Here is a 24,342-nt window from a genome sequence, read left to right as displayed (position 1 = left end):
TCAGTGCAGAGTCTGATTGTCCTTCTCCCTCTCCCTCTGCCCCTCCTCTTGCTTGCACAGGTGCATGCTCTCTTTCTCTCTCTCTCTCTCAAATAAACAAATCTTAAGACAAACAATTTACTTTTTGGCATTGGGATGGGAAAATTTATGCTTATATTTTTTATTTCCTATTCTTCCCCAATTATTTGCACTTGTGAATATGTATGAATTTTGGTAATAAAAAATGGAAAACTCTACCTAATTCAGAAATCCTTAAGCTAGGGGTGCCTGGGTAGCTTAGTCAGTTAACCGTCCAACTCTTGATTTTGGGTCAGGTCATGATCTCAGGGTTGTGAGGTCCAGCCCCACGTTGAGCCCTGTATTGGACTGCATGCTGGGTGTGGAGCCTACTTAAGATTTTCTCTTTCTCCCTCTGCCCACCCCTCTCTAAAAAAAAAAAAAAAAAAAAAAAAAGTCCTCAGGTTATAAGTAAAATAGCTCTATTTTTCTAACTTTTAAATATATATAAATACTTCATACAATCACTGTCAAAAAATTGTATATTTCTTAAGCAAGCTGTATATATTTTTCACAGCAGAAGTATGAACAGAGATCTTGAATTAAGAATTCTGTAACTTTTTTCTTTATATAAATTTTGGCTTTTATTCTTTCCTTTTGCTCTTGTAACTATAGGAATATGCATAGCCCAGGAAAATTCTATTATGAAGAGTTAAGCATAGAAGATAATACCACATAGAAAAATACAACATTCACCATAATGTAATTTCATGCAGCTATCAAGATGATGGCTTAAAATAAGTTTGATTATATGAGAAAAATTTCAACATACAATGATTTAAAATATGAGAAAACCAAATCATTTATGCAGTATGATCCCAGCTACATCTTAAAATTAAAATGTGCCTAGGAGGAGGAAGACAGGACCAAAATGTTAACCGTGTTGAGAAGACAGGTCACATATTTTCTTCTTTATACTTGTTCCTTAGTTTCCAAATCAGGTTATTTTTGGATGAGTACATCTTAGTGCTGTCAATAGGAAAAAGCAAATATTTAAAAAATGTTAAACAACAATAAAATGTAGGTTCAAGTGAGTAAAAGATGTTAGAAATGAAAATGGAATTTATGAGTGTGAAGCGGAGGTGGGAAGATAAGAGGCAATTCTGTGCTGACACAGGGAGAATACGAAGAGCTGAAGAGACTATTTAGTAAGACAGCCTCATTTGATTAATGGAGAATAGTGTCTTGATCGCGTACATTTCTTTGTCCAGCATCTAAATCAGGGACTTTCAGATTATGCTGAGAAGCCAAAAACATGCAGAGGAAAGATGGTCTTTGGTTAGAGCCGGCATCTCTGCAGGCAGCCGTTCCTCTCTTGACAGAGCTTCAGTAGTGAAGTGCTCCTGTGGTCCAGCTGAGCAGGCTCATCTCCATCTTGTCAGCACATAGAGGAAAATAAAACTGTAGGCATCTGAGTTACTCACAGGGAGAGAAAGCTAAATAAAGAGGCGAGAGGGTGGAGGTGGGTGGTGATGGCATGGATCTTAATCATGGCTTTCAAGGCATAAATACTTATGGTGCACAGAGTGTCTACAGACTGGGGATGTAACTGAACAGACAGCATGGGAAGACAGGAGTTTTTGCTGGGGAAAACCAAGAAAAGATGGCCACACCCTATATGATCAGCAACCTCTTATATACACTGCATTTAAAGCAGCATCTCAAACAGTAAGCTTGTCATCATCCATTCCATTTCCTTTTTTCTCCCTTACTTCTGTTGTGTTAATTAAAGAAGGAGGCCATTAGGGGCGCCTGGGTGGCTCAGCGGGTTAAGCATCTGCCTTCGACTCAGGTCATGATCTCGGGGTCTTGGGATCCAGTCCCACCTCAGGCTCCCTGCCCAGTGGGGAGCCTGCTTCTCCCTCTCCCTCTTCTGCTCCTCCTGCTTGTGCTCGCTCGCTCTCTCAAAAAAATAAAATCTTTAAAAAATATAAAGAAGGAGGCCTTTAGACTGAGGTAGCTCTAATACTGGGGCAGCCCACCTAAGCAAACCAAACCCTAAGCCTATAAATGCCTCAAGGTTATAAAATTGAAACCTAAGGACAACCAGTGACAAACAGCCAGCTAGGCTTTAAGCAGTAGCCAATCAATAATTTCCTTATCTTGCTTCTAGACTCTCTTGGTGTAAGTTGTTACCCTGGCTCCTGTCATGGAGTGCTCCTAGCCACTTAACAGATTTGGTGCTATCTGGTTGGAATGGATAAATGCTTAAGTAAACTTAAAAACTTTAATATGCTTGGGGTGGCTGGGTGGTGTAGTTGGTTGAGGCTCGGGACTCTTGGTTTCAGCTCTGATTGAGATCTCAGGGTCTGAGATAGAGCTCAGACTCCAGCCTCGAGCAAAGCCCCATATAGAGCACCGTGTACAGCCCTGCCTAGGGCTCCATGCTCAGTGCGGATTCTGCTTGAGATTCTCTTCCTTTCCCTCTGCCCCCACCCCCCAACTCTTTCTTTCTCTCTCTCTCAAATAAATAACAAATCTTTAAAAAAACTTTAGTATGCTTCAGTTTGTTATTAACACTTCTGTTAACCCGACCTCCACTGTCCCAATTACCAATGCTCAAACATTTTGTCTCCTCTGCAATCATTTCCTATATATAATTCGTCAACAAATCTTGAAGGAGCTAGGTATGCAACATTGCACAAATCAAGTCCCTTATTTGTTACATTGCCATTATCCTCATTTAGAATCTCATTGTTTCTCACGTGGGCTCTTGAAATCATCTCTTAAATGCCCCTACTCAAATCTATGTGATATAATCAGTTGATCAAAACAGTATTCTTAATTTTCTCAAAAACTTGTGATCTCTTTCTCTTAGCGAAAGTTGCATTCTTGTGTGATGCTCATTATATTTTGTTTGTATAATTGTTTCATTACCCACTATACTGTAAACTTTTTGAGGGCAAGGATATATTGAATTTATCTTTCCATCCTTTCACAATGCTGCATGTATTTTAAAGTTGTAACAATGCTTGTTTCATATACTAGTGGGCCCCTGGTATATAATTATTAACTTAGCTTCCCTCTTCTCTTCCCTCAATGCCAAGAAGCTCCTATTTTTATTTATTTATTTATTTATTTATTTATTTATTTATTTATTTATTTATTTATTTATTTAATGTAGTGTTCCATGATTCATTGTTTGCATGTAACACCCAATGCTCCATTCAGTACATGCCCTCTTTAATACCCATCACCAGGCTAGCCCATCCCCACCCCCCCTCCCCTCTAGAACCTTCAGTTTGTTCTCAGAGTCCATAGTCTCTCGTGGTTCATCTCCCCCCTGATTTCCCCCCCTTCATTTTTCCCTTCCTACTATCTTCTTCTTCTTCTTTTAATATATGATGTATTGTTTGTTTCAGAGGTACAGGTCCGTGATTCATCAGTCTTACACAATTCACAGCGCTTACCATAGCACATACCCTCCCCAATGTCTATCACCCAGCCACCCCATCCCTTCCACCCCCCCACCACTCCAGCAACCCTCAGTTTGTTTCCTGAGATTAAGAATTCCTCATATCGGGTGCCTGGGTGGCTCAGTTGGTTAAGCGACTGCCTTTGGCTCAGGTCATGGTCCTGGAGTCCCAGGATCAAGTCCCGCATCGGGCTCCCTGCTCGGCAGGGAGTCTGCTTCTCCCTCTGACCCTCCTCCCTCTCATGCTCTCTGTCTCTCATTCTCTCTGTCTCAAATAAATAAATAAAATCTTTACAAAAAAAAAAAAAGAATTCCTCATATCAGTGAGATCATATGATACATGTCTTTCTCTGATTGACTTATTTCGCTTAGCATAATACCCTCTAGTTCCATCCACGTCGTTGCAAATGGTAAGATTTCATTTTTTTTAAAGATATTATTTCTTTATTTATCTGACAGAGAGATAGAAAGCACAAGTAGGTAGAGCGGCAGGCAGAGGGAAAGGGAGAAGCAGGCTCTCCGCCGACCAGGGAGCCCGATGCGGGGCTCGATCCCAGGACCCCGGGACCATGACCTGAGCCGAAGGCAGCCACTTAACCGACTGAGCCACCCAGGCACCGCAAGATTTCATTTTTTTTTTGATGGCTGCATACTATTCCACTGTATATATATGCCACATCTTCTTTATCCATTCATCTGTTGATGGACATCTTGGCTCTTTCCACAGTTTGGCTATTGCGGTCATTGCTGCTATAAACATTGGGGTGCACGTACACCTTCAGATCACTACATTTGTATCTTTGGGGTAAATACCCAGCAGTGCAATTGCTGGATCATATGGTAGCTCTATCTTCAACTTTTTGAGGAACCTCCATACTGTTTTCCAGAGTGGTTGCACCAGCTTGCACTCCCACCAACAGTGTAGGAGGGTTCCCCTTTCTCCACATCCTCGCCAACATCTGTCATTTCCTGCCTTGTTAATTTTAGCCATTCTGACTGGTGTGAGGTGGTATCTCATTGAGGTTTTGATTTGGATTTCCCTGATGCCTAGCGATGTTGAGCACTTTTTCATGTGTCTGTTGGCCATTTGGATGTCTTCTTTGGAAAGATGTCTGTTCATGTAAGAAGCTCCTATTAAAAGCATGCTTTAGATAAAAGAAATGGGGCTGATGCTTCCTCTCTGAACCAAAAAAAAAAAAAAAAAACCCCCAAAAAACAAAACACAAAAAACTACTTCCTGAGCACCTGCTTCCTCCCGTATCTTCAGTCAGTGGTGGAAATACATTAATGTGCAGTCCATCCAAAATACTGAGGTTATCATCCCTTTTCCATAACTGCCTGTTTGCTGGTAAGTGTTAGCACCTCCATCTCTGTTGGCGATTGATGCCCATGAAGTGTTTACTACTCAGCACAAGTAGATGCAGCAACTTTGTTAGACCCAGGTTCTTAACTGCATATAGTTCTGGACTGACTGCTGTTACACTATCACCACCATGAAGGATGCTCTGCTTACTTTCCTAGAAGCTCTTTGCTCTGTTGCTAGGAATCTCTGTTCCTCTTTCTCTCTTCCACTCTGCCATTGCCAGGGCACCAGTATTCTGCAAAAGAGTTGAACCTCTCTGCCCTTGCTCCAGTCATGGCTGGGGGTGCTCTCACCATGCACCTGGAAGCTCACTCTGTCAAGTAGTCTTTTTTCTTTTTTCTTTTTTTATAAATATTTTATTTATTTGAGGGAGAGGGAGAGAGTGAATGGCAGGGGAAGAGGGACAAGCAGAATCCCCACTGAGTGGGGCTCGATCCCAGGACCCTGAGATCATGACTTGAGCCGAAGTCAGACACCACTCAGGCGCCCTCAAATATTCTTTTTTTTTTTTAAGATTTTATTTATTTATTCATGAGAGACAGAGAGAGAGAGAGAGGCAGAGGGAGAAGCAGGCCCCCAAGGAGTAGACAGCCCGATACGGGACTCGATCCCAGGACCCTGGAATCATGACCTGAGCCTAAGGCAGATGCTCAACCATCTGAGCCACCCAGGTGCCCTCAAATATTCTTATTTCAGGAGGAAGGTCCTGTGTTATAGGGTTTTTCTGTCCTATGAAAAACTCAGTGCAACCTTTTTCTCAAGGGAAGGGCTGGGATCTTGATCTTTTCTCCAGGTCAGTGGGTTGGAGGACTTAATAGAGTACCTCAAATAGACTCATGGCTCTTTGACTTGCAAGTCTATTATTCAAACAGACCATTAAAGATACTAAACATTGACATAGTGGGGGGGAGGGGGTTGTTCCTCTAAGCCTTTGCTTTTAGCCATTAATATGGCCCCAGACTTCCAAGGTATATAAGCAAGTAAGTATACGATATTTAGTTATGACCGTCACCTCTCCCTCTTTTTTTTCTTCTTAGAGGACAGACACAATAAGACCCGTACATTTGCCTAGTACTTTTTAGGTTATACTAATGAGAGGGAGTTGAATAGGAAAAATGGAGCTCTGATCTAGATTAAACAGAAGTCAACTTAAAGCTTATTTGGAGATGGCAGAACATTAAAACTATAATAGAAATACCTGAAAACAGAAGAAAAGCTTCCAAAACAAGACATGAAATTTCAATACCTACAGACAAAAGTAAAACATAAGTATAATGATAAATTAGAGAGCTTAACACCATCTGCAAAGAGCAAAGCTACAAAAGCCAAACCCTAGAGGAAATCTCTGCGGTGTGGTAGATGCTGAGTGGTTGCATTTTCCAGCACCCTTTAAAGGGGCAGCCCCATAGATCCAGCTAGAGTTATGTTCTAATCACTGATCCCTGTTTCCCCTGGTCACAGATGAATGGCCTAGGACTAAGCATTACATCCAAGCTAGGTCAATCACAGTCCTTTCTCTAGACCCGTGGTTCTCAACTATACGTGATTTTGCCCCCAGGGGACATTTGGCAAAGTCCAGAGACACGTTTGAGTGTAACAACTGGCATATAGTAGGTAGAGAGGTGAGGGATGCTGCTAAACATCTTACATTGCACAGGACAACTCCCGACAATGAGGAATTAGCCTGTCCAAAGTGTCAGTAGTGCTGAGATGGATAAACCTCACAGTTGATCAATCCCTGGTGTGAGCCTTACCCAGACTATTCCTCACATGGATAGTATAATTAAAAGTTGGATGAGGGGCGCCTGGGTGGCTCAGTTGGTTAAGTGTCTGACTCTTGGTTTTGGCTCAGGTTGTGATCTCAGGAAAGTATAAGTGTCCCCCCACTCTGGGGCTATTTTGCCTTCTCCTGCTTTCTAGGATGCATAGAAAACTGATGTTCACAGGCTCCTGATCTCAGGGTCGTGAGACTAAGCCCTGTGTCGGGCTCCCTGCTCAGCAGGGAGTCTGCTTGAGATTCTCTCTCTCCTTCTCCCTCTGCCCCTCTCCCCTCTCTCAAATAAATAAATAAAATCTTTTTTTAAAAAGCTGGATGAAAAATATTCCCCTGGTAGGTGATGGTGAGGTGGGGGGAACTTTAAGTTTTACTTATTCTTGAGTCAGAGAGAAGACATTGCCTAGAATTCACAAAAACATTATAATGAGATAAGTTGTAATTCAGATAAATTGTTGGTTTGAGGAAGAGTTTGGTTTATTTATTTTTTTCTTATGGCTCTTTCTCCACAGCATTCAATATAAGAGACTGTGTTGAAGCATTAACTGAACAGTTTTTATCATCAGTCATAATGAATCCCTCACTCAGTCTAACATCCAGTGATACAGAACCAGCTATTTCAGTTGTGAAGACTCTATTGTCTATCCCTCTGCCTATGGTGCATGATGGAAAAAGATGTAAAGTTAATTTAGGGTAAACTTTTGCCCCACCAGTGATATTACATTAACAACAACAACAATAACAACACCACCACCACCACCACCACTCAGGTGTATGTGGAGGTATATTCATAGGAATTTGGGGGAAATTTTGTTCTTTTTCTAGTACCCCTTTATCAAAACACCCACTTGAGTCTTTGTTATAATGCTATAGGGTTCTGGGATGTGTCAACCAAAAGGCACCATGAACAAACAATATCAGAACCACCAGCAAAGTGAAATAAAAGTAAGCAAAAGTACGTAAGATTATTTGCAAGTAGTGGTTTTTAGGAAAAGAAACTAAAGAACAAGAGTATGTGTATATATGTATGCATTTTCAGAGATATTTAAGAATTATTTAAAAATGTTATTATTGTGATTTAAGTTGTGATTACACAATAAGAAGAAAGAGATATAGTATAAATCTAGTGCAGATACACGTCACCATCACAGCAGGAAGTTAAAGGGGGCTTAATGATGTAGAAAAGAGCATGAAGGCCAGTGTATGTGACAGGCTTGTCAGCAGTTTGAATGTAATGAGGTTTTTTTTTAAGATTTATTTATTGGGGGGGAGGGGCAGACAGAGGAGAGAGAGAATCTCAAGCAGACTCCCTGCTGAGTGTGGAGCCCAAGTGGGGCTCAGTTTCATGCCCCCCTGAGATCATGACTTGAGCTGAAATCAAGAGTTGGATGCTTAACTGATTGAGCCACCCAGGTCCCCCTGTAGCAAGGTGGATTTTAAGCAGAGCCTCGGGGCGCCTGGGTGGCTCAGTCCTTCGGCTCAGGTCATGGTCCCAGGGTCCTGGGATCGAGCCCCACATCGGGCTCCCTGCTCCGCGGGAAGCCTGCTTCTCCCTCTCCCACTCCCCCTGCTTGTGTTCCCTCTCTCGCTGTCTCTATCTGTCAAATAAATAAATACAGTCTTTAAAAAAAAAAAAGACAGAGCCTCATGCCCCCACCTGAGGGTTAGGTCTCTCATGACCATCGTTGTGTCAAAGCAGCCACGTCATCATCATAGTGTGTGGTTTGCTGGATTGTCCAGCTCAACCAAGACCCAGAGGAGGGAACAGAGAGGGCTTCTGAGATGGGGAAGTACTGAAGTGCTTAGAGGAAGCTCACTGGTATCTGGGGCTCCAGAGAGATTTCTGGAGGTAGGTATATTTCTGGAAAGCATTAAGCATTGGAAAAGGCTTATGGATCATATTGGGGCTATTGAATATTTCTATGAATTTGGTTTCTGTTTAACTTCCCAGGAGATGACCAAGAGGGGTAGAGATAAAGCAAAGTCAGTAAGTCCTGAATATTACATTTAGCTCCAGTGGATTGGAGAGGATCAAACAAATCATTGTTATGGTGGGGATGGCAGTTGAGCCACATGTAGGAACTTATCCAGCACACATTTCAAACATGTGAGAGTAACTCAATGCTTGCTGCAGATATGTTCTCAAACTTAGCAGGAGCTGTTAGGAAGAATGGGGGTAAGCAGAGGACAAATAAAAACATTTTTCTGCTCAGATAGTGAACACCAGACACCTCCTATGTTCAGAGTAGGGGGCTAGGGGTGGCTACCATGTGACCTAGGGTGGGAATCTATTGGGCATATGACCCTTTAATCTTCCCTGAAGGTGCCAGAAGCCAAGGCCTTTCAGGTGAATAAGGGGGTATGACTCACATCTTTTAACAAGGCTCTGGGTCAATATTATGTGCATCCTGAGCCAGCTCTCAATAAGATGGCCCTGAGCCAATGAGAATAAACATAAAACACTGACCCCTTTTATTGTGTTATGCTGCTCCGTCCTTATAGATCTATATAAGCTTTTAAACCAGAAAAATAGGTCTTCTATCATCCCCCTCATTGCCACTCCTCCTCAACCAAAGACTATGCTTTTTCGGCCCACAGTTGAGGGGTTATTGAACATGCCATGCCTGCCAAGGGTCTTGTTAAGCACTACTTCTTGGATGGCTTTGCCATGATTGCAGGAACCAGGTTGCCTTTGAAATCAGCTGTTGTTCTCTCCCAGCCCCTTATGGCTGTAGGAAACCATAACCTTTTTTTTTTTTTTTTTAAAGATTTTATTTATTTTTTAGAGAGTGAGCGAGAGAGAAACAGCATGCGAGGGGAGAGGGTCAGAGGGAGAAGCAGGCTCCCCGCTGAGCCGGGAGCCCGATGCGGGACGCGATCCAGGACCCTGGGATCATGACCTGAGCCGAAGGCAGACTCTTAACCATCTGAGCCACCCAGGCGCCCAAAACCATAACCTTTTTGAGGAACATCACAATGGGCCTTTGGTTCGTTCTACCATGTGGACAGCCTCAGGTTTCTAGTGTACTGTTCATTTGGGTGTCACCCGTTACAAAAAAAGAAAAATAACCAAGAAGGGATAATTCCTGCCTCAGTCTTTTTTGGGTATGCCATTTGCCCATTGCCTCTGGAACCCTTGGGACGCTCTTTTGTTGGAGGGTTGTCATAAACATGTGCTTTATCTACACCTTGATTCACAGTCTGAGGAGAGGATAAAACAGTCATGTCTTCACAAGTCTGTATCCCTGTAAATAAGCAGCAGCATTGCTGTGGTGGGTAGTGAAAATTGAGTGTTGATTTTAAGCAATACTATTTTGGACTAAGGAAAGTATAAGTGTCCCCCCACTCTGGGGCTATTTTGCCTTCTCCTGCTTCCTAGGCTGCATAGAAAACTGATGTTCACAGGCTACTGCTTGTGTCTTGTTTATTGTATGGAAAAAGTAAGTTCTTACAGAGGCTTTGCGTCCAGTGGAACTGGAGTGACTGATTCATCCTGGTCTGCCCAGGACTGTGCCTATTTTAACACCAAAAGTCTTGACCCAGGAAACTCTTCAGTCTCAGACAAATCAGGACGGTTGGTTACCCATCCTGAATAAATAGAACCGAATATGGCTCTGGTCAAAGTGTATGGAACTAACAAGATTTATGAGGTCTAGCATTTTTTATTCTTATTTTTTTTAAAGATTTTATTTATTTATTTGACAGGGAGAGACACAGCGAGAGAGGGAACACAAGCAGGGGGAGTAAGGAGAGGGAGAAGCAGGCTTCCCGCTGAGCAGGGAACCCGATGCAGGGCTCGATCCCAGGACTCCGGGATCATGACCTGAGCCGAAGGCAGATGCCTAATGACTGAGCCACCCAGGCACCCCTCTAGCATTTTTTAAACATTTTTTTAAAATTTAAATTCAACTTAATTAACACATAGTGTATTGTTAGTTTCAGAGGTAAAATTTAGTGACTCATCAGTTGCATATAACACCCAGTGCTCATGCCATCAAGTGCCCTCCTTAATGCCCATCACCCAGTTACCCCATCCTCCAAACCCCCTCTCCTCCAGCAACCCTCAGTTTGTTTTCTATAGTTAAGAGTCTCTTATGGTTGTCTTCCTATTTTGGTCTTATTTTTTCTTCCTTTCCCCTATGTTCATGTTTTGTTTCTTAAATTCCACATATGAGTGAAATCATATATTTGTCTTTCTCTGACTTATTTCACTTAGCGTAATACCCTCTAGTTCCATCCATGTCATTGCAAATGGCAAGATTTCATTCTTTTTGATGGCTGAGTAATATTCCATTATATATATATGCTAGCATTTTAAAGAAACTTCCATATAACTCTAGGTGAATGTGTTCATCAGCAACCCATGCTGTAAAAATGAGACTTCCATTTCTAAAACATGAAGGGCTATCTTGTGAGGAATGATTGCTTAGAATAGGATATTGAATTAAACCATTATGAGATTCATTCAACAGATACTGAGTACCTACTATGTGCCAAGCACTTTTCTGAGTATTAGAAATAAACAAACAGAAAAAAGTCCTTTCAGAGAATAAATTTTCAGGAATACGATCAGAGGCAGGTTGGCATGCATCTTCTGAATGAATTGTGGGATAAATGAGCATAATGATCAAACCTTCCCAATACCAATTTGGTGAGGATGCCTGGGAAACCCATTAGCAAGATGTTTTCATGTTTTGATGATATATCCTATTTTCTAATCTTGATTGTGCATCCTATTAAGAAAAATGTTGGACATGGGACCTCAATATCTGTATATTTACAAATTATATACATGTTCTACTATACTAATAAACACATACACAAAATAGAGCCACACCCCTGAAATGTGTGCATTCAACTTTAGAGATGGCTAATGACCTATGTCAGTTCATAGATGACATGATAGAGGCTTCTGTTAGAATGCAAAGAATACCTGTACAGTTCAGCAGACCACCTGCAAATTCACACACCGATTTCACCACAGTATGTGTCTTCCTGGGTCTTCAGGACCTGTGTGACCATTGTCATTACCAAAACGTGCATTCCTAACAGTAGAGAGTTGGACCCTCTGGGGTCCTCCTAATATGTCCCTAAGTATTAGCGTATTACCAAGCAAACAAGAAGTGAGTGCTACCTTGGGAGCAAGTAAAGGCTGATAGTTATAAAGCCGCAGGTCAGCAGTTGGCAAGTCCACTGTCAAGGCTAAGGGCATGCTGGTACAATTTTGATAATTTGGAAGATGTTAATTATAGCACAGGAAAGAAACCCCCTGAAGCATCTGTGTTTTTTACAAGGGTTCTCTAATAGGTGAGTCAAAATAAGTGGGGGAAAAAAAAAGACAGTACATTCTTGTACTGTAAGAATGTCATTAACAGTTTGCGATACAACCTGTATCATGACTGAGTCCTTTGTTTCTGGATCATGTGAGATGAAGCTGTTTCATAGTAGGAAAATAAACTTCCAGAAAATGGAGAAAAGACATTGTTAGTGGGGAAGGTGTCTTTCCCATGCCTCTGGTATTCATGAGAAGGAATTTTTTCCCTAGGCCTTCCTCCTCCTTTTAAGTGAGTTAACTGAGTCTGGGAGGGAACTTGGGCTTGTATGCCTGGCCCTGACATCCGTTTCACTCTGGGAGCCTGCCTGTTGGTGGAGAGTAGGATCCCTGCTGACTGTGCTTGACTCCATGGGCTTTGTTGTTGATTTTAGTTAGTTAACAGTGCGATATTGGTTTCTGGAGTAGAATTCAGTGATTCATCAATTATATATACCACCCAGTGCTCATCACAACAAGTGTCCTAATACCCATCACCCATCTAGCCCATCTCCCACCCACCTCCCAACCCCATGGATTTTCAGGATGGACTGTAACTAGGTAATCTGCCTAATTCCAGAGTTTCGGATTGGGAAGTCTCCTTTTGCCACACATAAGCCATGTACTTCCAACCAAGCTTTGTTAGTGAAAGTGGTTTTTCACCTCTATTTGCCTTACTCTTTCAGAAGTCAGGCAGGGAAAAGAGATGTCACTTATTGGGCCTTCTAATATCCCAGTATTTATTACAAAAAAGTTTCTTTATGAAACTGTACTTAGAAGTGTTCACTTCTGGTGGTCATTGTACAGGGAGTGCAATGCAGTATACCTAATGGCCAAATTAGAAAACAGCTATGGAAAATTATATGAAGAACCAATTCCTATGGGTGTGAACATAATGACTGTGGGTGTGTAATGGACAGAGCCTATGACCAGAGTATAATTGAACAATGCTTTCCATGTCCATAATGTCCAGAATTCCAGAATCCTTAAGGATTCTGTAGACATGGTTCAAAATGTGTCCTGCCAGGGAAAGAGAAACCACATCATAAATGTGAATTCTAAGTAGTTCTTTTAAACAATTACCATGACTAATTATAACCATGTTGGTTCAACAGATACACTTCCATTCTGTCATCTTTTTTTTTTCTGGAAACAGAATACCATTAAGAACCCCTACAAAATATCCTCTTAGTAGGCTTAAAAATTCCTCTCCTGACAAGTATTTCCTGAGAATCCGGCTTATACAAATGCTTTGCAGGCTATGCATATCTCATCTACTCAGGGAAGCATGAAGGAGGGGTGTAATATTCCAGGACTCTGCTGTCAAGCCCTGCAGTAGAGTTAACTTGGACCTACTAGATAGAACTATTTATAAGACCATCCCCATGACAACAAAAATCCCTGCTATGTGTTACTTGTGGTTCTTAAAGATTGTCCTCACTTGCTGAAGGAAAATATTTCTCTTTTGATACACCAGGCTAGTGTTTTAGAGAGAGAGCAAGAGTTGATTTTAAAAAAATGGAGTGGCGCCTGGTTGGCTCAGTCAGTTAAGTGTCTAACTCTTGATTTTGGCTCAGGTCATTATCTTAGGGTCGTGATCTCGAGCCCCGCATGGGGCTCCGTGCTGAGGGTGGAGCCTGCTTGGGTTTCTCTCTCCCTCTGCTCCTCCCCACTCTCTTTCTCTCAAAAAAAAAAAAAAGTAAATAAAATGGAAAATAAGACAGTTGCCCTTATGATCAAGAGATAACTAAATGGGTGAGGGTTTCCCAGGGCCCTGCTGAGTTTTGCTGTACCCTAGGTCAGGAGATTTTTGGCCAGCCTCTAACAAAGTGTGCAGGGAAGTGGTACCAGGTACTCTGTCATCAAAAAGTAGTAAAGAATATGTCAGTCCTCTTTGAGGAAAATATGACCATACTTCTATCTGCCATCTGGACACAAGAATGAAGTTTGTTTTTTTTTTTTTAAAGATTTTATTTATTGGAGAGAGAGAGAGACAGCATGAGCAGGGTGAGGGGCAGAAGAGAAGCAGACAGGGAGCCTGATGTGGGGCTCAATCCTGAGACTTCGGGATCATAACCCAAGCCAAAGGCAGACGCTTAACTGACTGAGCCACCCAGGCACCCCACAAGAATGAAGTTTTACATGATTTTGATTTAAACAAGCTTATAAATCCCCATGTGGCTGTTGCATCAGCACTATCTTGCTCTTGGTCTTTGAGAGTTAGAATATGAGGATCTTTAATTTATACTTTCCCCCTTAAGTATACTTTTGGAGTGTGAGCAGCCCCTGAAGAAGAGCTGAATGGCCAGGACAATGATGGCTAAGAAGTCTCAGACCACCTTAATTAGTAGAACAGCAAAAACACCAAGTGGCTTCTGAACAGTACTGCCACCATAAAGCTTCTAGAAAGTTCCTGTGCTAGGTTGCTTGCAAGATCACCAAACTGGGTTGCCTCAAAAGTCTCTTGACACTTCCCTGAAAGTCTCTAGGTCCTTAGTAGCTGAAGTAAAGACTCAGGCACATGTGATCAACCATTAAATGGTGATTTAGTTTCAAGTGGACATTAAAAGTTAATTTTTAAAAGCAGGTAAAATCATGACTCTCATACAGATATTAAGGAAAAAAAATGATGAAAATTTTATTTAACTCATTCATGAAAAAACTAGTGATGTGTTACAACCAGGTCAAAGGAGAATCCCAAGAACAGACACAGTTATAGGTCAGGAATATTGTAAGGGATGTGCAAATAGATCCAAAACTGGTTTTATAGTTCTTTCTTTCCTGAACAGAATTTGTTTGCATGTCTATGGACAAGAATTCTTTAGCATTGCTGTTAGTTATCTACAGTTTACAGAATCAGGATCAAATAACCCAGCTGTGCTTTGGAATGACAATACATAATTTTCCATCTGGGCTCAAATTTTTCCCTATGGTTTCCCCACTTCTGATCAAAAAGCATCTCAGATTCTTGATCACAAAGTGAATCTGGCCTCATTATTCTTGGCCTGATTACTTACATAGGTGCAGTAAGAATGTTTACCAAAAGGCCTTTTTAAATTTTGCTGTGCTGGAGGTTTCCATAAGGAATATCAGCTTGGACTTCTAAAAGCCTCTGTTACTTGCTATCCTGAGGCTAGGAGGCCAAGTCCAGGAAACTTTATCCACCAGATTACATCTGCAGTATCCATCCATTCTGGGTGACTTCCTCTCTCTTAAAGTCCTCAAAGAACCTGTAGGCCCCTGGCCTGCCATGAAAGTGACCTCCCTTACCAGCTCTAAGGCTGGAACTTGTAAACCAGTTTCCATAAAGTCAACCTTAATTCCATAAAAGTGACTGGTCAGGAGCTGGCAACAATTTCCCCAGGTCAGCAGGAGCCTCTCCTCCTTTGTCCACCTGGAGGGGCTTGGCAAAGGGGTGGCTGGTGGTGTAGGCAGCCTGTCCTCCATAGAGCTGCTGCCTGGTGGCTATGGACACCAAACACATAGACTTGCAGAGGCCAGGAGTCAGCCCCTCCAGGGTCTGAGGAGGGTGCCCAGACAGAGCGCCCCTCCATCTGCTCCTGGTTGAAACTTTTTCCAAAAAGGACAAAAGGAGCTCAGATCAGTTGTCCATAGTGCTCCTGGTGGAAATTATGTGGTAAAGTCCCTCCCAGAGAGAATCTTTAGAAAACTTCCAAAAACCATTCAGCAGGAATATGAAACACGAACAGGGAGGGCCTGTAAACCACCACCTCAGTCTTTAGGATATGCGAATTTTGAATTTGAGCCACTTTCTACCACTGTTCTGATTCTTGAATGTGGACCATCATGTGATTGATGATTGCTTTTATGTCCTGTTTATGAAATTTTTGCAAATTCAGGGAAATCTTCCTGTCAAATCTGTGGAGGAAGGTTTACATCACTGACAAGAACATTAGACTATTGGGTTGAGTCTCAAAATTGAGAAATTAAAGCAGTACATTAGAAAAAAAGGAAAAACAATTTAAGCAGAAAAAAAAATATATTACAAATCCAGTGGTAATTTGGACCAGTGAAATACTGCACCAATTGGGAAGTAATGCATAGTAAGAGAAAAGTTTGAGAGTTGGGGTATTGGGACTGCCCCCTACTGTTCATGGTAAAAGTTCAGAGTCTAGCTGTAGGAAGTGATCCAAATGTTGCCCCTGAACTTTATGAAATATTTCTCTCCAGAGGAAAGGAACAGCGGAAAGGCTTCAGTGAAACACATTCTCTCTAAACGTGATACAGAAGGTGTATCTGTTGATGATCCAAATGTCCATCTGGAATTAAGCTAGACATATCCTATGCATTTCCATCTCTATCTCTTTCACAAAGACGGTCCAAATCATGATGTTTTAAATAGTATCTTAGGAGTATATTCATGTTACAGATCTGATGTTGGTTACGTCCAAGGGATGTCCTTCAAAATCTCATTGATTTTGCAGTGCCCATTCTCAATTTGGAAGAGACAGTTACCTTCATTTCATTTGGAAGTTTCATGAATAAGCCATGCCAGTTGACCTTTTTTCTGGCAGATTACAGCAAGATATTGAACATCTGAAGTATTCTTTGAGGACAGTCTCTTCAAACTGTTTCTTCATATCAAGCGTTATGGCCTTAAGCCAGACATACACTTGATAGACTAGATCTTCACATGTATCACAAATCACTACTCGGTCCAGCTTGTCCATTCTGGGATGTAGTTTGCAGAGATGGGGAAGAATTTTTATTTAGAACTGGGCTTTGTGTCTATAATGAAGGATATTAAGAAAGGAGACCGGAATAACAGTACTGCTTTGAACAGCCAATCTTCATAAATAACAGACTAATTGAAATGTAAAAAAGTATTTTTGGTAACAGGTTTTTGCTTCCTATGTAAGAAGCATGGAGGAAAGTTGGAGAAATCAAAAGGATCAAGAGATGGAAAACAGCTGATTTTGAATGTTGTGTCTGAAGTACAAGAAATGAGTAACCTGTTGACAATATTCTTAAGAAAAATATTTTGTAGGGAGAGACATTTTACTAAGGAAAAAGTTTAAATGGCTAGTTCATACTCCATAATTTGGGTTGAACAGTTGAAAGCAAAATTTTAAAATAGTCTCTTGGGAAAAAAAATAGTGGCTGGTAGTACCCAATTAAATAAGCATCATTCTCAAGTATGACATTCCAGACAAGGCCTTGGTTGCATACCAATTTTTCCAATTATATCTAGTAAAAAGGTAGGTAGATTCTTATCGAACCTATGCAGATAACTCTAGTACCATTTAGAAGTAAGAACATGTAATAAAAGTTTCTGAATTTGGGAGGGGGAGTCAGGCAGGGAGAATATCATTTAAGAATATTCCATTTCAGTTCACATAATCAGAATCCACTAAATTGTTATGAGTTATAGATACCTTAATAAGAAAGAGAAAGGGCTTCCTTTTATACCCAGAAAACAGAACATTAACATCAACAACATTCCAAACAAATAGCTACAGTCATTTCTCATCAGTTCATTCAGTCCTGTGTAATCAAGTCTTGTTTGGCTGGATCTTAGGTTGGCAGTATCATGAACCCATTGGCTTCTTGATTAAAAAAGAGTGCTAGAAATCTTGACTTAGCTCACTGTACAGTCTTAAAGTTGTTTAGGCAATGACATCAGAAGCCTGTCCCCAAGATCTATTCTTTAAAGTTTAAAGTACCTGGTAGAGTCCTTTTCCATGGGCTCTGAGATCATGCTTTTTTGTATAAGATGTGAACTCTGGCCTGCAGCTGATTGCAGAGCCTTTGGGGAACATCCGAGTAATACCAACAGGATCTGTAGATGCCAGAGACTTAAAATGACTGCAGCAATCACTCAAGAGTGTTCATAACAAGACTGATGCAACTGACAAACGAATTTTGGTTATTTCTATGTCATGCAAAACAAAGGTAATCCAAAAAATAGAAATAAAGCTTTAGTCAACATGTCTATACATACAATGATCAACTGCTCTTCGATTTTCAAAGAAGATAGTGAATATGACTTCTGATTTGTAATAACGGATGGGCACACTTTTTACAGAGGAAATATTCTTGAGATATACAACATTCCTGAGGTATAACATACATGCATTATACTAAGAATATACCAAAAATATATCAACAATATCAAGTAAAGAGATTCAGAGTAGGTCTTAAACATCAGTATTTTAATAAAACCCTACAGATAAGTCTGATGTTTATCCCCAGATGAAAACCAGTAGTCTAGAAGATGTGAGGTCCAAATAAAAGAAGTAAGGTTCCAACCAAGTAAACATTTAAAATAATAACTGAAATTATGATTGGTCACACCACATTCTTGTTGCTAACATGAAGCAAAGCACATCAGGACGCTGATAAATAGAAACACTGAAAAATCTTCAGGGACTTCCCATAAAGCATTTAGGCTCTAAAATATTTACATTAATAATATTTTACCTATATAAACTTAACCTAGGGAAGGCTGAGCATCTTTTCTGATTTGAATGACTCTTTCCATGAAACTCATCAATAGTAACATAACAAAACCTAATTATTTTTAAAAAAAAAACCTCTCTTTTATAGGGTAAAAGAACAAATCTTTGGATTTTAGGGAGGCAAAACCCAAAAGTTGTCAAGATATTTAAACGGTTAAGATAGTACCATGGGTACCTAAGAAACAATGGTTGGCTCCATTTGAAAGTGACAAGAAGGGGCACCTGGGTGACTCAGTCGTTAAGCGACTGCCTTCGGCTCAGGTCATGATCCCAGGGTCCTGGGATGGAGCCCTGCTTTGGGCTCCCTGCTCAGCGGGGAGCCTGCTTTTCCCTCTCCCACTCCCCCTGCTTGTGTTCCCTCTCTTGCTGTGTCTCTCTCTGTCAAATAAATAACTAAAATCTTTAAAAAAAAGTTTAAAAAAAAAGCAAAATAATCAAGAACATAATAAAGTTAACATAAAGCACAGAAAATTATTCTGGCAAGACAATATCTTATAATCTGGACAGTTTACACAGAAGAAAGAACTTCATATTGCAGGAGAAGGCAACAAACAGTAAACCAAGGAAATGAGACCATCAAAACTGGGCAAACTTTGCAAAGACCTTAGCACATTTCATAACTTTTCAGAGTCAGGTTTTATAAACCAAGGCAAATAAAAAGTATTTCCAGACAGAAAGTGGAATGGTGCCTGCTAGGGTCTTAGGGGCTGGGGGGGATTGGGGAGTTACTGTTTAATGGGTACAGAGTTTCAGCTTGGGAAGATCAAAACTTTCTGGGGATGGATGGTAATGATGGTTGTACAACAATAGGAGTATACTTAATGCTACTGAACTGTATATGTTAAAATGATAAATTACTTCCAAGTTTTGTCCTTCATTTTATATTCTGGAACGAACTCATATGTTATTTTAAGACCCATCTCAGGGCATCTGCAATGTCAAAACTAGGTGTACAATATTCTTAAGATGTTATTAATATGCAGTGCATTCATTGTTGCTATCTTCAAGTGATTCAATAAATAAGAATCATAAACATTTCTCAATTTCAGTTTCTAATATGGTAAATATGATAGTTAAGTACCCCCCACCCCCACCCCCACCCCGTGGTTTCCAATATACACATACACAAAGGTTTTAAGTTACCTAAAGCTCTTGGAAATTATCTTTAAACTGACATAGTACAAAACAAAATTACCATTGAAATAAGAAGTTTTTAAGAATAATGATTCAATTTAGTTAAGCACATTTCCACTTTTTTCGTGTTTAATGTTTAATCTTAAACATAATGAGTAATGGTAACTTATTTTGGTCAATAAAATCTGTAAAAAAAGAATATCCAAGTAGAATATTGTTAGGAATTATACTTAATACTAGTAAATCAGAGAAACATAGCTATTATTATTAAACCCCAGATATTAAACTAGTCTTATTTTCTGAAGATTTATTGAAATTTATGTACTTGAAGTCTAAAAATGTTACTGAGTTGGTTTCTATTATTATATATTTTTTAAAATGCAGCACATTTAAAGTATTAGAAGTTCAATTTCACTGCTTTCTGGGAATTTTAGGAATATTTGCTTTATATAAGCACTTATTTATCCCTATCAGTCAATCAAAAAAGAATTCTTTTTTTTTTTTTTTTAAAGATTTTATTTATTTATTTGAGAGAGAGAGTGAGAGAGAGACAGAGCACAAGAGGGGGGAGCGGGAGGGGGAGAAGCAGACTCCCTGCCGAGCAGGGAGCCCAATGCAGGACTCGATCCAGGGACTCCAGGATCATGACCTGAGCCGAAGGCAGTCGCTTAACCAACTGAGCCACCCAGGCGCCCAAAAAAGAATTCTTTGTAATCAAATGTATTAATACCCTCTGGTGGTAGGAAAATATTATCTAGTCACACAATGAAGAGATGAAAGCGTTTCTAAACTACAGGCACATGGACATACAGAGACAGACAAAGAGAGCTTATAGCTTCAATTCTGAAATTTCAGTCAAGAGTAAGTCCAGAAACCCCAAATTCCACCAGTCCTGGTATGAAAGTTGCCTTCCCAATGGGCACACAGAACTCAAAACAGACAAACAAGTAAAAAGGACTAAGGATCCAGATTCTCTGTTGTTTCTCACCCACCAGAGAATAAATCTCTATAATCCATTAATCCATTCGTAAAGATCACCAAATGGTCAGACCATAAAAGCAAATTCTCCGTCATTGCTGCTACTAACGAGTACTGGCTATAAATGAACCAAAACCAAAACATGAAATTACCAGAGAGGAAAATTAAAATTAGAAAAATAGCAAAGATGCCGTGTCACTTTGGATTCACCTCCGGGAGAAGAAGAGCTGTGCCCACGCTTAAGCAGCCCATAGGAGGTACACTTCTCTGGTGGCAAAGTTTACCTGGCTCTGTCAGATGAATCCATAGGGCATCTTGGGGAAAGAACTCCAAAACTGTAAAGAGGTCATTTTCAAAATAAGAAAAAAGCATGACTCTCATGCACATATAAATACATATTAAAGATTTAACTCATTAATGAGGAAGCAGATGAGGTATTATAACCAGTTTAAAGGGGAATCCAAAGAACAGACACATTCATGGATTAGGAATACCGAAATGCACATGCATTATGGAGCCTAAATTGGTTTATTGTGTGTGTGTGGGGGGGAGGAGTGGGGGGTGGTGTCAGAGTCAGGTGTTTTGCACTGCTATTACCTACAACTCTGAGCTGTAAAATAGCTCCAATAGAATCAGAATCAGATAATGGGAAGGGTGTATTATAGACAATACATAGTATTATTGAATTTCAAATGTTTTCCTAGGTAAAGTTATCATTAAGGTTGAGATTCTGATGCCACTCCCTGTGCTAGAAAGATATGGTCCTACTGGACCTGCCTATAATTCAGCCACTCCGGGCCTGCTTCGTTAATCCAGGATTATGTTTACCACCTCCCCCCAAGCCCAACCAGCACACCCCACTGCTTTCATCCAATCAGGCCAGGCATTCCCACCTAACACCCACATTATCCCCAGCCTGGCCACCCACATGGGGGGAAAAAATCAACTTTTCTCCCATATTTCAACCTTTCTCTCATATTTCTGAATCCTGATGTGAAAAGCTAAACATTAAAAAAGTATATTTTTAAACTTGAATTTGTTTTAAAAAAATCTACCTAACTTCAGTTTCCAATGTAAAAAGAAAACACCCACAAATCTAAAAGCATTTTGCCTTAAACTATTTTTAACAAGGAAAACAGAAGGATTCCCTTACTTCTCTGAAGCCCAATTCAGAGTCATGGTGAATTGTCCAATCTTATTTCTAAATGGCAAAAAAAAAAAAAAAGGAATATTCACAAGAATATACTGTAATAAACTGTTAATAAGGACAGAAGGACAAAAAAGAAGGCAACCTGTCGTTCATGTTTAAAATAATGTCTGAAAAAGATAGAGCTGCTTCCTTTTCCTCGAGGGGCTTTAAAATGAAATTCCAGGGGTGCATCATGGAGCTAGAAAGCGCATGTTAAAATGAGAGATGTCTTGGATGCAGCCGAGGCCCAGAGGAAAAGGAGAAAACAGTAAGTGACAATTCCCCTTACTTCAAGGCGGGTTGTGAGACCACCCGCGAGGACCTGCAAAGGGGCTAGTTGAAGATAGTCTTTGTGACCCTAAGATTAATACCACTCCTCAACCCCTCAAGGTCTGAGGTTTGAGAAATTTGAAAAGAGACATTGGGAGAAATAGTTGAAGTATTGTGGCCTTTCCCCTCCTACCTACTCCCCCTTGGGGAGGCTGAGCTCCTCCTTGGCTCAAGTCTCAGAAGGGGCTTTCACAGATTAGCTGGAAAACCGTGCCCCTTAGAATTGAGAGGGCCAAAGCAACTGGTATTGGACGCAGGCCAGAGAAAATTAAAAGCAAGAAGGCCATGGCTGAGTCGGGGTAGGAGGAGGACTGTGTCCACCACTAAATGCAGAACAGAAAAGAGCATGTGGCCCGTGGGTCATATGGGGGAAGGGAGAAAATGGGCGTGAGGGTTGTTTTCAAGGAGAGCCTGCACAAGTGGGCTTCCCGCCAGAGGCTGCTAGGCAACAGGGGGCTGGAACCAAATGCAGAAGCCAGTGGAGCAAGTGGCCAGCAGAGGAGGTGGTGTTGTCCAGTGTTTCCAGTGGAGCCATCCCCAAGCCCCCTACCCCCACCTAAGTGCCGCAGAAGAGGAGGAGTCCATAGTTAACATCCACGGAGGTCCAAGCCCTTCAGTTCCCCTAAAGGAAGGCCCTCCCCCCTCCCCCTCCTTCCTCCTTCCGCCTCACCCCAAGCCCCATAGGACCCATACCCTAGAGGGAATGGGAGAGGAGCAGCAGAAGCATGAGGTGGCAAAGCGAAGAAGCCAGCTGTGGCACCCTGCTCCTCTGGCCCCCACTTCCCTTTCCCTCACGTCAGGCTTCCAGCCTGAATCAACCTGGACTGGGGAAGTGGAGGAAGGAGAAATATTTGCCTTAAATGAAATTCAGAGTTTTAACTATTACATGGGCTGGACATTTTAACGACTGAAATGAGACTGCTTTATGACTAGAATTGACTGGAGGACTTTTTTTCGAAGAGTGTCTGGAAAAAGACCCACCTGAGAAACCAGCCTCTGCGCAGAGGGAGCAGGGACAAAAATGAAGTTGCTTTATGATCACATCCTATCAAGGCTATCCTTTTTAACTTAATGGCTATACCAGGTTGCTCCAAAGAAGACAGCCTCTTGCCCAACCTCTAGTAAGCCAACCACTATCACCCTAAAAGTATCCTACAGGACTTCAGAAATTTCCACCCCTAGCATAGCCAAGCCAGAAAAAGACCCTGCAGGCTTTAAGAAACTGGTCAACCACATAGGACAAGGAGGCAGGCAGGAAAATAATCGCATGATTTCATATCTTTTGTGGGGTCTTCTTGTTTTGAATATTCCATGAGATTCCTCAGACAGAAAGTTCTAGAGCTAGGTTTATCAGAGGAGGAAAAACAGCAATGCTGGCTCATCCAGTTAGCTGGTCAGAACCAAGCAGAAATCAAACCAGAGGATGCAACAAATTCTGAGAACTCATTCACAAGGCAGTTCTTTGTATTTTGTGAGACTTATATCCTAGGAAGCATGTTAAAGAATCTCTGGGTGAATTCTAGAAACACTTGGAGTGGCAGGTGAACACCAGCTAGAGCCCTTTCAACCTCTCTTCTGAGAGCAGTAATGTCCTCAAACCAATCTCTGATACAGGTTATGGGTTGAGGAGAGAATTAGCTTCAAGGATCGTGTGCATGTACAATTTCAGTGTAAGCTGTGCTGTTTATTTCTAAGCACAGTGAATGTGTGCATTTACTAACAAAATAGGTACATTACAATCATTTTCACCTCCATAATATATTGAAGTATCTTAAAACATATGTGAAGAAGAGGGTATTATGGAGTTACAGGTGCTGATGATTTCAACATTCCTTCAAGACCTACCATTTACCCATGTATGATAACCTATCGTACTGGGCTGGGTGATTTTTTTTAATTCCTAGGGCATCTCTAAAGAACAGATGTGGGGCTGCTTACATGGAATGCCTGCAGAATGACTGTGGCAGACTCTCTGGGGCTGACTTAGTTCAGCAGCCAAGGAATGCCTGTACAATAATCAGCATATGCAAAAAGGGGGAAATGCAGCTCCTTTGGCTAAAAATGAACTTGGATCTGAATAGCTAGAGAGGGAGAATTAAAAAATTGTGTCCTATGTATCAGTATTCCTCAAACTTTAGTGTGTAATTACCTGGGGATTTTGTTAAAATGCAGGTTCTGATTTAGAAGATCTGGGGATGGGCCTGAGAGTCTTCATTTCTAACAACTTTCCAGGGGATGCTGACCCCAATGACACCTTAAGAAGGGAATAAATTGAAAAAAAGATAGAAAAGAGGGAAGAATGGAATGACAGT

The 24,342-nt window shown here is 41.0% G+C and overlaps 1 protein-coding gene and 1 pseudogene across 1 annotated transcript in view; both read left to right on the top strand.

Moving 5' to 3' along the window:
- The window catches only part of FHIP1B (FHF complex subunit HOOK interacting protein 1B), a 166,190-nt gene that overhangs the window by 62,518 nt on the left and 79,330 nt on the right, over positions 1-24,342 (top strand). The window lies entirely within an intron of this gene.
- On the top strand, positions 9,473-17,801 carry LOC123857430 (TBC1 domain family member 12-like; annotated as a pseudogene).

The sequence above is a fragment of the Mirounga angustirostris genome, unplaced genomic scaffold (genome assembly GCF_029215605.1).
Source record: "Mirounga angustirostris isolate CCGP_5_RB_7025 unplaced genomic scaffold, mMirAng1.0.hap1 SCAF_13, whole genome shotgun sequence".
In the NCBI taxonomy this organism is placed as follows: domain Eukaryota; kingdom Metazoa; phylum Chordata; class Mammalia; order Carnivora; family Phocidae; genus Mirounga; species Mirounga angustirostris.
This window is presented reverse-complemented; position numbering and strand designations above follow the sequence as displayed.